The sequence below is a fragment of the Euprymna scolopes genome, chromosome 8 (assembly GCF_053919585.1).
Source record: "Euprymna scolopes isolate OS-2025 chromosome 8, ASM5391958v1, whole genome shotgun sequence".
NCBI lineage: Eukaryota > Metazoa > Mollusca > Cephalopoda > Sepiida > Sepiolidae > Euprymna > Euprymna scolopes.
This window is the reverse complement of record NC_136489.1, coordinates 127930683-127949170: the sequence shown is the minus strand read 5'-3', so window position 1 is coordinate 127949170 and position 18488 is coordinate 127930683. Positions and strand designations below refer to the sequence as shown.

At 33.9% G+C, this 18488-nt stretch overlaps 1 pseudogene; it reads left to right on the top strand.

Moving 5' to 3' along the window:
• Positions 1 to 17730: 17730 nt before the first annotated feature.
• Positions 17731 to 17940, top strand: LOC145284167 (U2 spliceosomal RNA; annotated as a pseudogene).
• Positions 17941 to 18488: the final 548 nt, after the last annotated feature.

Here is an 18488-nt window from a genome sequence, read left to right as displayed (position 1 = left end):
ATTTAAGCCATGCCGTTTGAAACACATTAACGTATTTCGCAAGAATATATTTTAATAAAAATTGTCAATTCCAATGGGTTGTTTTTTTAATATAAAGAAATTTCTGCATAATCACGTTCGTCGATAAATTCTTCTTCAAATGTTTGAAAATTTTCTTTTCTTCACCATTTAGCAGTATCAAAGTGAGGATGGGAGTTCAACGTTTCTTGCTACGATATGTTGGCTCGCCTCTCTTATCCCCTATTATCATTATCGTCGTCCTTGTCCGCTTACCACTATGTCAACATTGGTGACAGCAGTGGCTATAGTAGTTCGAAAGGTGCCCGTTCATATTGGTGCTCTTTTAAATCAAGGGTCGGCAATTTTGTTCGATCCCGCGGACCGGATCGTGCTATAATGACAGTTCGCGGGTCGGACGAACGCCATTGATAAAAAATAACATATGCTTATCTCTGTCAACCTAAATAATTTAAACCACAATGAAAAAAAAAAAACATTGAGGAATTAGAAATACAAAAGAAAACGTAAAATTAAAAAAATACCTAACAAAAATTCGTTGAAAATATTTCAAAGCGAAAAAAATAAACCGAAGTGAAATCAGAATTTTTCTTGAAAAATTGCAGCACAAACAAACAAACAAACAAACAAAACCGAAACACATATATCCACACATACGAGTATATATAGTTGCAAACACTTATGCATATACACATGCGGTATCATGCATGCATTCATGAGGCATGTATGTATAATGTGCGTATGTTTAACTATCTTTGGCTTTCTGCTACCTCGCATCCTTGTCCCTCCCTAGTCTCTCTCGCTTTATCGTTACTTTCGCTTCTATTATCTTTTAATATAACTAGGAGTCACAATATATATATATATATATATATATATATATATATATATATATATATATATATATATATATATACATTATTTGAGATTAATCATATGCAATGCGATTTGGTAAAATGAGTCTCAAGAAACAATTGGCCTAATATTTTCGTGAACTTAGATGTGTAGCCATGCTTTAAAAATGTATACATAACACATTTTATTTGAATGTCTAATCAAATTGAGAAGTGTTAACAGATCTGCATATTCACATCTAATCACAAGTGTTGAATATACATAAAATGATTTATATTAACAGGTAAAAATAATTTATATTAAAAACAGGTAAAAATAATTTATATTAAAAACAGGTAAAAATAATTTATATTAAAAACAGGTAAAAATAATTTATATTAAAAACAGGTAAAAATAATTTATATTAAAAACAGGTAAAAATAATTTATATTAACAACAGGTAAAAATAATTTATATTAACAACAGGTAAAAATAATTTATATTAACAACAGGTAAAAATAATTTATATTAACAACAGGTAAAATAATTTATATTAACAACAGGTGGAAATAATTTATATTAACAACAGGTGAAAATAATTTATATTAACAACAGGTAAAATAGTTTATATTAACAACAGGTGAAAATAGTTTATATTAACAACAGGTGAAAATAATTTATATTAACAACAGGTGAAAATAATTTATATTAACAACAGGTAAAATAATTTATATTAACAACAGGCGAAAATAGTTTATATTAACAACAGGTGAAAATAATTTATATTAACAACAGGTAAAATAGTTTATATTAACAACAGGTGAAAATAGTTTATATTAACAACAGGTGAAAATAATTTATATTAAAACAGGTAAAAAAATTTATATTACCAACAGGTAAAATAATTTATATTAACAACAGGTGAAAATAATTTATATTAACAACAGGCGAAAATAGTTTATATTAACAACAGGTAAAATAATTTATATTAACAACAGGCGAAAATAGTTTATATTAACAACAGGTGAAAATTATTTATATTAACAACAGGTGAAAATTATTTATATTAACAACAGGTAAAAATAATTTATTAAAAAATGTTATTCAATTGATAACAACGTTGGAATTATTTGTCTATTAGCACATAGTAGCATTGTTAAACAACCACCAACAACCAAAGAATGGAAACTTGGTGATTTTCATTAATTGAGAGTGCCTCAAATCAATATTCCTACAGCACGATTTTTTTAAAAAAGGTAACATTTTGATTATACATATCTCATTTATAAACTGAGTTTTACCTTAAAATATTAAATTCAATTGATTTAAATGAGTCACTATACTCACAATGAACTCTAAAGTGGCGAGCCAATCAAGATTTCATAAAATGTGAACTATTCAAATGTTTATTTTCGGAAAATATCGTCATTTTTTTTTATACTCGTTTTAACATCGATCCTCAGCCAGCGGACGCCACAGAATATGCAAAGTCACCATATTCTGCCTTCGTATCAAACAAAATTATATAAATTGTTGATGATTCAATCCACAGGATAAGAATCAGATTCACAGTTTAACAACATCCATTACGTTTTTTAAACTCCAAGGATTTAGCACACAATGGCTCTTGATGGGTAATGCAACGAATTTTTAAAAGTTTGAGTAATTCCAAGGCTTTTCATATGATCCTACAATTGTGTATCAATGCCCTTATTTCTTACAATTATTGGCAGTTGTGATCCTAATTAGTTTCGAAAAATCAAATTTCATTACAGTCATCATTATTAACGAGTTAATTATTAGTGATGGGACGATTCCATTATTTTCCCCAATTTCGATACAATTACCGATTCCACATTAATTTCCAGATTCCGATACAATTACCGATCCGGTTTTTTTTTTTTTTTTTTTTTTTTATAAATCTCTAAATTTTTAACTATATAACTGCATTGTTCTACGATTACCGTAGAAACACACATGTTAAATGTGCAGATATTTTCCTAAACGTAAAAATATTCTTGAGCGGGAAAGATCTATCCATTTTAGTTTCTCTTGTGGTTTAAAATCAATAAATACATATTATTTTATCATTAATGCCAACAATGGAAGATTTTGCTTTAAACAAAATCAAATAAAAAAGACAACTAAAAGAATCGTTTTGGCATCGGAAAATCGGTACAAATTTGTACGATTCCCATACCCTCAAATATTCCGATTTTTCCGATTCCCGATTCTGATTAATCCTCCCAACACTAGTTCAAATATATCTGCTCCGGTCGCGATGCCTCACATGAGAATTAACTGAAAAAAAAAAAAAACTCTTTAAAAACATGAAAAATAGAAAGCACTCCTTGCACAAAGACAGCAAGTTCTGCACCGTCACTTGAGTTTGTACTCTTATCGACTACAATGAGAAAATTATTGAAATTCACCGCACGTGTACATTATTTGATTTTTAACATCAGCTGACTTTTCTTCAACGCGCCGTGTAACCGTCTCGGAGAAAGGCTCATAGTTCCAAATAAATATTTTTCTAGACAAACAATATTAAAACTTGCAATTAAACATTCTTTAAAAAAAATACCAGCTAAAGACACGTAAAACCGACTAAAGACAGATATAAAAACGGCCCATAAAAAATCCAATCATTTGAGGCCCCTAGTGCCACTCTGCGACTTTTAGTTTCGGAGGAGATAGAGTTTGAAAATATGGAGACAGACAGAGAGACAGACAGACATATAGCCATTTATATATTAGATTATCTGTACCCCCCTGCCGTGTTCGCTTGCTTGAATCTTGTCTTAACGATTGTGCGATTACATCTTTTAAAAAAAGGAATGACAGGTGAATATATATATATATATATATATATATATATATATATACATATATATATACACATATATATACATATATATATACACACATATATATTATTTTTTAAATATAATTATAATTATATTTTGTATTTTATACATAATATAATTATATTTAAAAAATAATATTATATATATATATATATATATATATATATATATATATATATATATATATATATATATATATATATATATATATAAATGTAATTCTTGGTTCGTTCAAAGTCCATAAACCATATTTCTACATTACCAATTTAATTGAAATTTTCAGAAAATTTATGTGTGAAGTCAAGGAATGTTTGCATGTTATTAAAATAAATTAAGATCGTTAAGATCGCAAATTATAAAAATATATTAAATAAAATAAAAATATTTTTCGTAACTGCGAGACTGTCCGCCATATTTCATTTCCGGTAGAAATGAGCCTTTCACGTGCACCACAGGTTGACGACTTTCGAATTACAACATTTAACGATCTAATTAATAGATGGGTTAAAAAAATCCCTATTTTTTAAATTATATATATATATATATATATATATATATATATATATATATATATATATATATATATATATATATATATATACTGTACTTTAATCTTACAGTTGAATAAAAAAACATATCATAAAACTTTAATTAAACTTGGAAATACGATTTAAAAAATAGCGCGGATCGGTAAGTGCACTAGCACCATTTGTTTATCTTATTTTTTTTATTTTTAAAAGCCTACCTAAAATAAATTTGTCTAATTCTTAATTTCTTATGTTATTGAAAAAAAAGAAGGTAAATATGAAGAATTACTCCACACTCGAAAAATCCTTTAAAATTACCACTTTTATAGGTTTTCGGGGCCGCTGAAAACGAAAGTAACGTTTATAATTAAGGCAAACGATATGAAGAAATGTTAGTTTAAAAAAGTGGAGGATAACTTTTCCATAATAATTTAACGTAAAATGATCACCCACTTTGTGGCCACGATTTTTTTTTTGGGGGGGGGGACTTTCTTTCTACCCTAGGAAAATCCTTTAAAATTACCTGTTTAGATTGCAAAATGCAAAAGAAATCAAACAAAAAACTTTTTAGCCAAGAAACACACAGAAAATTTTTTAAAAATAGCATCCATTTTTTTCTATCGAATTCATTTGCTGTTTTTATTGAAAACTATTTTCTCCCGGATTTTTGATAAAATTTTCCATAAAGGGCCGTGCGTCTCAGGTTCGTATATAACAAAAAAATCTTTTTAAGATTTCGGTGTGCTAAAAACGAACTGCAAACCGTTTCCGTCGCAAAAAAATAGTTTTTATGATATGAAGAAATTACTTTTTCGAAAAGTAGGCGATCACTTTTTCATGTAAATTTAACTTAAAATAAGCGCCCACTTTCTAGCCACCTGAGAGAGGGGGGGATTTTTTCCCATGTTTATTGGCTAAACAGCTTTCGTTTATGCTCGTGCGTAGCATAAACGAAGGCTACGGCTGTAAAATGGGAAATAGTCCCAGAGTCCAGGGGTTATTGCCATGCAAAAGAAATCAAACAAAAAACTTTTTAGCCAAGAAACACACAGAAAAATGCCCCTCTCTCAGGTGGTCAGAAAATGGGTGCCCATTCTAAGTTAAATTTACATTGAAAAGTGATCACCCACTTTTCGAAAAAGTAATTTCTTCATATCATGAAAACTTTCTTTTTGCGACGGAAACGGTTTGCAGATTCGTTTTTAGTACACTGAAATCTACAATAAAATATTTTGTTATATACGAATATGAGACGGGCCTTAAAGTAAAATAATACCGGATTTTTGGGGCAGATTTGCCATTTAGTTGTACAAATATCCTCAAACCAGGTAATCACTAAAAGGGACTCTTAAAAGTCGTCATCTGTATCGAGCAAAAGTTTAAAACCACTGATTATATATCAGCCTACGTCACAGTAACATATATTGAGTGAGTTCTTAACAGTATTTTGTATAGTTTTTTAGTTTAAACTCATTTTCCCAAAATTTCCCCAAACTTAACGTGTTCAATACAGTCTGCCGCCATTTGTATTTTTTAAATATACCGATAAACACTGCATGTTTTTGAACCGATTATACATTACATAAAAACACTACAATGTTATCCAGTTAGGTAGAACATTTACTTTTCTTGCCTTTGATAAAATGTATTTGTTATATATTTATTTTTTGACACTTTCTTTGTATCTGCGTTTAGTAATACAAACCCTTTTCATTTAATGTAACGTTTAGTCGGCTCGAAAAACAGTGTTTATCGGTGTATTTGAAAGATACAAATGGTGGCGGACACTGTTGATTACGTTAAGTTTGAGAAAGTGAGTTTAAACTAAAAAACTATACAAAATACTGTCACAAACCCACCGATTATGTCAGCCTATGTCATGGTAATATATATATATTCGGTGGGGTTTTGACACTGTATTTTATAGTTTTTAGTTTTCAACTTACTTTCCCAAAACTTAACGTATTCAACAGAGTCTGCAACCATTTCTGTTTTTCGAGCCGATTAAACATTTTACATTACATAAAAACACTAAACAATTATCCAGTTAGGTAGAAACATAACTTACCTTATCTTTGCTTTCATTTATTTGTTTTTGGACAACTTTTTCGAATCTGTGTATAGTAACCCCCCCCCCAATCACTCAAATATCAATTACTAACTCACATTTTTGTATACAGAAAAAAACAAAAAAACATTTAGTGTTTCAACATTTTTGCTACGTTCAGCTTTATCCACTGATTGTTGGTCGAGCCCAAGCCATGATTGACGGTAATCCCGAGGATCAGGATCCAATTCTGCAAGAGTACCATTTTTTTTCATTTTCGCCTTTTTTATTTTACTTTTTGGAATGGATTGCTGTACTAAGAATATAAGAAACACGCATTTTCTCTTTTTATTAGAATTTTCCATTACACCAAATTGAGCCACAGCAACACGTGTCAGGATACAACTAATATATATATATATATATATATATATATATATATATATATATATATACACGTCACGTACATATATATGTACATATATGTATACATATATATATATATATATATATATATATATAGATAGATAGATAGATATATATATATATATATATATATATATATATATATATAGAGAGAGAGAGAGAGAGAGAGAGAGTTTCATTTTTTTCAGCGATGCGTTTGGAGACTTCATAGCTGGTAATTGTAATTGCCATATTTTCGCCTTTCACTCTTTATAAAAAAATAAGTAATTTTTCAAATTGAGATTTCATCAGCTCAAATTCATCTTTCCTTAATTGTACAATTTCTTGAAACTTTCACAATGGTTCATCTCGTAATGCCGCCTGATATTTTCTACTTGACTCATAGCAAGGTTTTCTCGACGAATCAACTTCCCACTGAGCTTGATGAAGAAGTAATCTAATGTCCACGTATCTTTGAAAAATCGTCATTCCTTCGCTTTGCATTCATCGTCATCGATATATTTTCTTACGTGTCGAGCCAGGCAGCGTGTAAAAAATCTGTGAAAAACACATGTCTTAGATAAGGTAACACATGCTTCATTGAAAGATATCAGCAATTTACTTACGCTGGTGTGGTCGCTGTTGGAGAAATGAAATAGAAAGCCAACTGAGACAACATTGTGCGTTTGAAGCTGTTCCCACCTAATGTCTGGTGGGGTCGATCGGTCAACTCGGCTTTCTGTGTTTTGTTTCATATTTTTTTTGCGTAGAAATAGAGGTGATTGGGTTTCAATTGTGTCTTTTCGGTCATAGTATTCAAATCCTGTTAGATAGATAAAAAAAAAGGCAACAGCAGGCCTTTTTTTTAATTTGAAAGTCTCATCTTTCGTTAAATATAGTCATTAGTATCAGATTCACGGGGCGATCAAAATGCTTTCGAGGGGCGGATTCAGCCTGCGGGTCGTAGGTTGCCGACCCTTGCTTTAAACTAACGTATTTCAGGTAAACACATTATTACGTACTTACATGTCATGGCGAAATTAGTATAAATTTAAAATATCACGGATAATGATCCAGTAAAATATAATTACGAGAAACATAGGGTGCTTGTGTAGATTCGTGATTTTTCAAACCAACACATTTCAGGTGAAAACATTATTACGTATTTACGTGTGATGGCGAAATTAATAAAATTTCTAAAATGGTCTTGTAGATGATGTGCTAGAAGTATTAAAAATAAAAAAAACAGTCACAAATATGTTCTCAGACATAGCGTTTAAAGATGGCGGACTCTAAATCAAAGTAAGTTTAAGTGTTATATACCGAGATGGGTTAGATATTATACCGTGAAGTGGTGGGAGATATTATTCTAGATAAAATCATCAGATAAAAACGTATAAATTGTATGTATTGTTTGCTTAGCCATGGAGATGATATCGACGTGAAAACTGAGTCATGTTGTATCAGAGAGTTATCACACGAGTATATATTACAGTTCATATTTTTTTTTTGACATAGGCATCACCATTTATCAAGGCCAAGAGGCCACTCGAGGATAAGGGTCAAGGAGTGTACAGTAGAAATTGGACAATATAGTAATCGTTAGTAAATGGGAATTCGGTAAATTTGTTAACAAGTGCAACGGCTAATCAATAACTTGTTTACGTTAGACTTGAAGACAACCATATTGTAGTCAGCTGGAAAGCAGGAAAACGGAAGACAATTCCACAGGCGTGCAATATATAAGAAGAATAATATATGCTTCATACCTTCTTTCTTCAAGAGTTCTTCAATCTTCCTGCTGAACTCTGTGACGAACCATGAAATGACCAACACCATTCAATTGAGACATCTATTCTTCCTTCTTTTATGAAACCACAGAACAACATTTTATATTTTTATAATATAAATTTATTTCTGTTGTCTCAAATGGTCTTCATGTCAGGAGATTCGAAGTTCCTATCCGTTGCGGTTATCACCTGACGAAGGCCAGAGGAATTAGCTGGCCGAAACGTTGTGAATAAACAATCCAATAAAAGATAAAACAAAAACAAAACAAACAACAAAAAAAAAAACAACAACTAATAAAGATGAGACTAGTAATAAAAAAATAAAAATAAATTAATATATAATGCTCATCTCAAAAAATGAATTCCAATTAAAGAATAATATATATATACCAATCGGTACGGACCCGACTATAGAAGATCAGATAAATAAACGTGGATTTATAAGATCAAAGAATCCAACCTTGATCGCCCTTCGGGGCCCGTGGCGCAGTTGATAGAGACGTTGAATCTCTACAGTTCCAGATGAGCATTGTCTGAAGATAGCGGTTTCAATCCCACCCAAAGCGTGCCAGAGGTTAATTGGCCAAAAATGTGGTAAAACGACAACAACTACGGATGGCAGTGATGGCTGAGGATGCAGTTAGGAGATTCGAAGTTCCATCTGTCGCGGTTACCACCTGACGAAGGCCAGAGGAATTAGTTGGCCGAAACGTTGTGAATAAACAATCCAATAATAAAAAAAAAAACAACTAATAAAGATGAGACTTGTAGTCTGAAATGAAAATAAATTAATATCCCTTGTTTGTCGTACTGAATTTGAAGCATAACACCTCCACATCAAAAGATACAATAAAACTTGATGATTCGATAAATTCTATTATTACTTGTTATTATTTTTCGACTAAATCATTTTTTTTTTTCAAATTTTTTTTAGAATATATACTAATTTCGATATGACACGTAAGTACGTAATAATGTTTTCATTAAAAATGCATTGGTTTAAAAGATCACGAATGTAAACAAGCTGCGATCAAAAGAAATGGGGAGGGGGAGCTGGATCGTGATTGACTGATCGGGATCGAATCTTTCTTTGAGAATTCAGCTGATCCAGATTTTCCAGTTTGACAAAAGGTCGTGTTTTAATATGAAGACGTAAAACGTTCTGACCAGCTCGGCCTGAAGAAAAGTCGTGTTTTTAGTGGTCGACATAAGACTTTCGTTTGAAGAAAATGTTTTTTTTTTATTTTAAATTAAAAGACGAGAAAATCCTTAAAAGAAAAGGTTTAAAAGCAAAAGTATTTTTAAACGGAAAGTATTAGAGTGAGAAAAATTAAAGCCCGAAGCGGTTTTAAAGAAAACAAGTGAAGCATGCATGGTCCCCCGTGAGTGCACAGTGAACGAAGCATAGAAAAAATTACTAAGTTCAGCATTTGCCTCCTCATGCATAAAAAAAGTCCATAATTTGCCCCCTCCCTCAATTTAGCCTCAAAATTCCCCAAGGCCTTAACATATTTAAATTTGAGTTCAGCACCATGCAAAACTTCTAGATAGACATACACAGAAAATTTTGGACAAATATGGTAAAATAGTCCCCAAAATGGAATGATTTTATTAGCCCTAAAAGAGCCCCTGGGGCACACCCAAGAATTATCGCGAAGTATAAAAAAACAAAATTATATAGAAATCAGTTAGATACAACTTTTCAGGAAGTTTTATAAAAATCCAAGCCATCATTTTTTTTTAATAAGCACAAAAGTGTCAATTTTAACCATTTTAACCCGAAAGGCACCCCAAGAGGAGGTGGGGGGCAACTGGAGTTTTCCCGAGTAAATCCGTTGTATTACTTTTTTTCTCATATCATGTTTAATGTTTGTACAAAATTTTTAAAAATTCCAAGGCGTAGTTTTGGAGAAAAGTGCGTACAGACGAACGGACAAGGGTGAATTTATAGGTCAAGGGGGTGCAAATAGAGAATTATCTTTGAAAGAACTTCTCTAAAAAGAATTTCCTATTGAAGGAAAAGTTAGGAATGATACTTATATTGTTTATGTAACGTTTGTAATTTAAATAAGAATCTTTCCGCAATCAATCTGACCTATCTATATAAAAAAAAACAACTAGATGTATGTCAGTGCGTGTCTATGTGAAACTATATTATTATTTATTTGGTCACCTAACACTGAAATTAACAGGAAATAGTAATCATGCACCAAGGATGGTTTATAACGAGTACAATCTTTGTTTGGATGGATTTCCGCTAAATTCATTCATAGGTTCTTGAATTGATTTAACGGTAGGGAACGCGGATGGAGCGCTAAATGTTTTGGTTTCGATTCGAGATTCGATTAACTTTTTGTTATGATAACCTCTTTTATACAGTTACTCACGTTGGGTGAAATGAACCGCAAATGATTATCCTTATTTTCTCCCTATTTAGTTTTTTCTAGAATTTCATGCTTCCATTATGCACCAACATTACACGTACATAGACTGTTTAAAAAATAAAAATTAAAAATAAACTAAAATGAATGTATAAAATGTATTATTTAAACAATCTTGACACTTTCCTGGTCCCTTAAAAGCTATTGTAATTAGCTAAAGACACATAAAAAAAAAAACGCTTCGTACAAATCCAACCATTTGAGGCCCCTAGCGCCGCTCTGCGACTTTAAGTTTCGGAGGAGATAGAGTTTGAAAAAAAAAAAAATGGAGACCGACAGACATATAGTCATTTATATATTAGATTATTTGTAAACCCCCGGTCGTGTTTGCTTGCTTGAATCATGTCTTCAACGATCGGGTGATTCCATCTTTTAAAAAACAAGGGATGACAGATGAATTCACACACACACACACCCACACACACACACACACACACACACACATACACACACACACACACGCACGCACGCACGCACGCACGCACGCACGCACATATATATACATATATACATATATATACATATATATATGCATATATACATATATATACATACATATATATATACATATATACATATATATATACATATATACATATACATATATATATATACATATATATATATATATATATATATATATATATATATATATATATATATATATATATATATATATATATATATATATATATATATATATATATATATATATATATATATATATATATATGAAAGTGGATGAAACGGGGAATATTCAGTGTAGCTTAATCGCCATATATATATATATATATATATATATATATATATATATATTTTTTTTTTTTTTAAATAGTAAGCGGAAGTTTTTCGAGAGCTCTTTCGGCTATCATCTTGTCAGGAGAAAATCGATAGCGGACAAAATAATATTGTGTCGAAAAATAAAGAGTTCTAATGGGGAACTTATTAAATATGCCAAAAGTACGGGGACACTAAAATAAATCTATTAACGTTTAAAAACGATTAAAAACGATTAAAATATTAGCACAACGAGGGAGAAAAAAAAAAGCGGGAGAAAAGATTCAAAGTTTCCCAAAGAGAAACAATGCGTGGGATGTTTCTTTTTGCTGGCACAAAGAACGTTGACGCACCGCAATAGAGACAGACTCCAAAATCTTTAAATGGTTTTTGGATCCGCTCTATGTAGCACCTCGAACCAATCTATTTTATATCTATCGGCACAGCACGGGTTGTCAACCAAATGCTGGCCAATAGCAGAGTCTAAGGCTGCAGAAGGAGGGAGACCACCAGACCCCATCCAGACACAATATTATTTTGTACGCTATCGATTTTCTCCTGACGAGATGATAGCCGAAAGAGCTCTCGAGAAACTTACGCTTACTATTTTTAAAACTATATATAAATTCTGTACCTCTAAACATTTATTTAAATATATATATTTATATATATATATATATATATATATATATATATATATATATATATATATATATATGTATGTATATATATATATATATATATATATGTATATATATATATGTATGTATATATATATATATATATATATATATATATATATATATATATATATAGTTTCATTTTTTTTTCAGCGATGCGTTTGGAAACTTCATAGCTGGCAATTGTATTTGCCATATTTTCGCCTTTCACTATTTATAAAATAATAAGTAATTTTTCAAATTGAGACTTCAACAACTCAAATTCATCTTTTCTTAATTGTACAGTTTTTCGAAACTTTCACAATGGTTCATCTCGTAATGCCGCCTAATATTTTCTACTTAATTCATTGGAAGGTTTTCTCGACATATGAGACGAATCAACTTCTCATGAGCTTGATGAAGAAGTAATCTAATGACCAATCTAATGTATGTGTGTGTGTGTGTGTGTATGTGTGTGTGTGTGTGTTCTTCAATTGGATCTCGTCGAAGTTCAGAATTTGTACGAGATCCTTTCTTAAATCCTCCTTTAAACCATTAAAGTTTTGAATTTTGCATTTCACATCAATAGTGCTTATAATAGACAGTGGCTTTTTAGTGCTTTGAGCTTTCATTCTGTGAGAATCGACTGAGTAGAAATCCTAAGTAATTCACACTTGTATTTTGAGTGGATTTCATTCAACCTCCAGAAGAGTGTATATTTGCAACTTAATTATACCAAGTAGTTTATCTACTCGCAAACAAATCTAGTATGAATTTTAGTAGCCTTACTGTTACTCTACTGCTTCCACAAACTGTTGTCCACAGTCACGGCGATTACAAATTAAATGCGATCCCCAATCGCCGTGATCCCAAATGTAACAGTGTCTAGTCTCGGATCCCTAAAATGTATTCCGGCACTCACTGGTCGTTGGAATCACGTCCAAGTGGCAACACAATTCTCACACCAGCGGGGTGTCGGCTAAAACCCTTTATTGCCAGAAAGGTTTGATCTGCTGATATATGTGAAAAACAAGGCAAATAATAATAACATTTTGAAAAATAATTTTTAGAATTCGCTCTATAAAGTACCTCAAACTATTCTATTTTATATTTATTCGCACTGCACGCATTCTCAACCAAATGCTGGCCAATAGCAAAGTCTAAAGTTGCAAAGGAAGGGAAACTCACACATCCTACCCAAACTTGTCTAATATTGGATGGAACATGCTGGTTTATACGATTCTGCAAATGCAAAGAAGTCCGCCCCACATAACCAGCATTTGACGTTAAATTGATAAATAATATTACTATTCTGGATGTAAGGTAAACTAAAAAAGAAAAAAAAAAAAAACCCAAACTGTATTTTCCTGATGAAGATTCTATTATGAATCGAAATATCGAATTTAATTTTAATAAATATGTTTATTGAATTAAATTCTACACATATTTGGCTTTAAACCGTTATTTTTTATTTTTTTTAAATTTTGTATTCTATATCAACGGTGCTTACTATAAACAGTGGATTTTCTAGCAAATAAGCGCTCGACCGGCGCCTTCTGCTCTATCAAATATTTAAAAACTCATACTTCGCTTATTCTTTACTTACCCTGCCGCCCCTTACACACACACACACACACACACACACACACACACACACACACACACACACACACACACACACACACACACCCGGCAAACGCCAAGTACACCCGCTAGTATATATATATATATATATATATATATATATATATATATATATATATATATATATGAATAAAATAAAATACGCATCAAGTGCGCTTGAAAACCAAAGTACAACGCAATTTTATGAAAATAAACAAATATTTTACTTGTTTGAAATTTATAATTAAATATATTTCGGAGTAAAACTCCATCCTCAGTATTTTGTTTATTTTTCTTCTTTTTTCTTTCCATGTTGTAAAGTTGGAGAAAGAACAGTCAGTAGTAAAGATCCGCGCATTGTATCTCAGTGGTTGTATTTTGAAATGTCGGGAGCGGTACGTTGGCTACGTGAGATTAACGTCTAGGCGTGTGCGTTCCATTATAGAAGCGTTGATTTAATTTGAATAAAATAAAATACGTAGCAAGTATGCTTGGAAGCGAAATTACAACACGATTTTACTTAAAATCGTGTTGTAATTTTGCTTTCAAGCGCACTTGCTGCGTATTTTATTTTATTCAAATAAAATCAACGTTTCTTTAATGTAATTCACACACACACACACACACATACACACACACACACACACACACACACACACACACACACACACACACACACATATATATATATTCAATATTAAGGTAAAAACGTTTGTTAGTTTTAGTCACGTGCAAGCGACTCTATAAGTCACTCCGTCGGTCGGTCTGTCTGTAACACTTTTGTGCTTGGCCTTTTTGGTTAAGATCAAAAGTCTGTTGTTAATAGATGCTGTTCTTAGTTTTTTAAGCTTTTCTTGGCCTTTTGGCCAAGATCAACTATTTTGGTCAAGGTTCTTGCGAATCGGTTGCAGGTTGTCATCACTGACTTGATCGAACCAGACCAGAGCTATGCTGTAAAGGGGAGATCGATTCAGGACAATCTTCATCTGATACGCACGATCATAGAGGGGACAGAAGACGATGCTGAGGCCGCGCTGATCAGTTTGGATCAGTCCAAGGCTTTCGATAGGGTCGACCATCGGTTACTGGAGGCCGCCGGTTTTAATCCGGACTTCCACAAGTAGATCTTTGTGCTGTATGACAGGCCGACGGTAGCGATGCAGATCAATGGTAAGCTGTCAGAGTCATTTGCTGTTTCCCGGTCGGTGCTACAGGGGTGTCTGTTGTCGCCTCTCTTGTATGTCCTGGCGTTGGAACCTCTCCTTCACAAGTTAAGGGACGAGGCAACTACACCAGTCCTGCGTGAGATAGCTCTCCCTGGAGGTACACTAGCCAGGGTTTCCACATTCGCCAATGACATTACTGTGTTCGTGTCTTGCCCCACGGTCATTCAAGCGATATGAAGAAGTTAAGGGGGCCGTCTTCAATCACAGTTGGTCGGTGGGTCTGCGGTTGGGTGCCTGGACTGGCATCTTCAGTTGAACCGACGGCCTGGTCCGGATCCTTTGTATGGAGAAAAACTGGTCGGAAGTGGAGACCAAGGTAAAATCCTCTGTGAAGACTTGGATTCGAAGGAAATTGTCTTTGAGGGGTCGGGCGAAGGCATGTGCTACATACGTTTTTCCGCTGATCCTTTACCATCTGTCTGTACTTCTCCTCCCTGCAGAAAAACAAATCAGCTTACCGGAGCTCCTCGACTCACTCTTGTGGAACGAGGGTAAGCATTATGTTTGCAGAGAGGTCTGTGTTTGAAATCCGAGCGAGGGAGGTTTGGGACTGCCTTATCTCCTGCGTCACAAGCAAGCAGAGAGGTTGGCCTTCCTGAACCGTTCACTGTACGTAGAAGTTCCATGGGTCATTGCGGTTGGAAGCTCGTTTTCCAATCTCTCACCCGCCAAGCTTCGACCGAGGGGGGAACAAAAATTCTACGCCGTATGCCGGTTTGCACTTAAGCATTGCGGGGACTTGTGTCCTCGAACAGTCTAGGAACAGGCCTTATCGGGAGCTAGTGGGACGTAGCAAAAAGGAACCGCTAATGAAGCGGATGGGGATGTCGTTAGAAGAGGTCCGCTCCCAGTGGAGTTGGGCGCCGGGACGGGACTTTCTTACCAACTCGGAATTTTCCCTTACCAGGCGACTCGTCCGGAACGCACTGCCCCTCTTTGACGAACTTCACTTGCACAAAGAAGAGACCCGGGTCTATTGCCTGCGCTGCGACGAAGGCATGACGGAAATGGTCGGTCATGCTTTTTTCCGCTGCAGCAGGCTTAACACCCTCCTAGGGTATGTCAACGAGGTAACGGTTCGCATCGATGCCACGCGCCTGCTTGAACTCGACGAGTCATGCTTTGTGGAGAACATTGATCCGCCGCTGCCTAGGGAGAAAAGAATGGGTTTTCTGGCGATCCTAGCAGTAGTGAGAATGGTCATATGGATCACACACCTCAAGCGAGTCCACGAAAGAATGTCTGTTCCAGGTCTGGATATGATCGTCTACTTTAAACATCTGCTTAAAGTAAAGATCAGATGCGATTGGAGGAGGCTGCCTCGAGTGGTCTTTGACAGGAGGTGGGTGCATGACACTAGCTTGTGCATCCGACGAGGCGCCAAGTTTGAATTCGTGTTACCACCATAGGCATGGCACACGCGGTACTGGGTCCTACGGAACCCATCCCACTAGGTTAGCAATAGAAAATTAAAGAGACTCTTGACTGCTGGTACAAATGAAATCCGGTCCCCCGATTGTTTGTTTTGGCACTAGAGAACCTTCCGAGGCTACCCTACCACTACCCCTCCTCCTTTGTTTTGTCACCCCTGGTCAACCCTTACTCGAAGGTCGCCTTCTACCACATCCCCATTCCCCCCTCCCTTTTCTGTTTTTTGATACTTTATTTTTCCCCCCAATACCTGATAAGAACCCACCCCAACCCCCACTAGGGATCTCCCCGCTTGTTTTCGGTGTCCCGGGAAACAGTAGGCGATCTAACTACTTAGATTAGCTCAGGGAGGGACTTTACTAACAATGCACTAGGCATTTTTATTTGATCATTTTTTCTAGGTTGTTTTCCCCACTCCCCAACACGAAGTATTCGTTACCAAATTAACAACTTTTATTTTTCTAATGAATTGAAATTTTTTCACATGCACACGTACACACTTATTTTAATTAAAAAAAAAATGTACACACACACACACACACACACACACACACACACACACACACACACACACACACACACACACACACACACACACACACACACAGAGAAATTGTAAATATATGCTTTTTGCTTAAACGCTGGGAATTCATTAGTTAGCTTTAGATTCCACAGAGTGAATGAGGTATTGTGGTAAATGTTGCCAGTCAAGAGTAAGTCGCCAAAGACTCCAATTTTTACTTTAGTTACAAAGACCCTGCAACACCCCCCTCCCCAGATCTTACAGGGCCTTGTGCCTAAATTTGTTTTGTCTTTTGGAGATTTTACTTTTTTTAAACTTTTTAATTTTATATTGACATTTTTTTAATTGTAATTTTTTCTTTAAACGGAATAAATTAAATATGAAGATCAAAGTGTAGTATCTGTTCCGGCAGATACTGCAAGCAAAGACCTTATGTGGGGCGACCCCACAGTTAAGACCTTGGTCAATGTAGGGACTTCTCTTCATACAAATTGTCACTATCCAGCTCCCCTACTCCCCGGGGAGTTGGTCCCCATTTCGTCTTAACTCCTCACATAAAAATACCCCTTTCTTGGCCTTTTGGCCAAGATCAAAGTGTAGTATCTGTTCTTACTACATACTGTACTTATGTTTGTAACTTTGAGATATAAAGTGGGGGGATCACTTTTCTGTATTAATTTAATATGAAATGATCACCCACTTTACAACCAGTCAGTCTTAAAGCCATTCAAGTCATTCTCCAGATCATCCAAGTTGTTTGTGAAGGATTCCAATTATTTTTTAAGCATTCAAGTCATTCTTAAGGTCATTCAATTCATCCTTAAGTTCATTAAAGTCATTCTAAGTCATTTATTTTTTATTTATTTAAGTCATTTCAGCCCATTTTTCGGTCATTTTAGTTTATCTTTAAGAATTTCATGTCAATCCTACATTCACGCATTCATTCATTACACGACAGCACGCGACTAATGGCTATCGGCCTTGTTTCTTTAGTATTACGTGTATTACGTAAAAATTAATTGAATTCACAGCCGACATCTGTCTACGACAGCGACACGAATGATTTATCATATTATTCATTCGTGTATTGCGTAACCAGATAGACGAATCTATAAAAAGTGTTTATTTTGCTTGTATCTGCCCCCCTCTCGCACACTCACCCGTTCACCTTTAATTGTTTTCGACTTTTTCCAATGTACTTTAAAGACATTTACACTCAGCATAACCTAAAAAAAAAACGTTGACACCCACACGATCAATTTGATGGTCGTTTTGATGGCTTCACACCACTTCACTCAAGATTCTTTTGTTGTTGTTCAG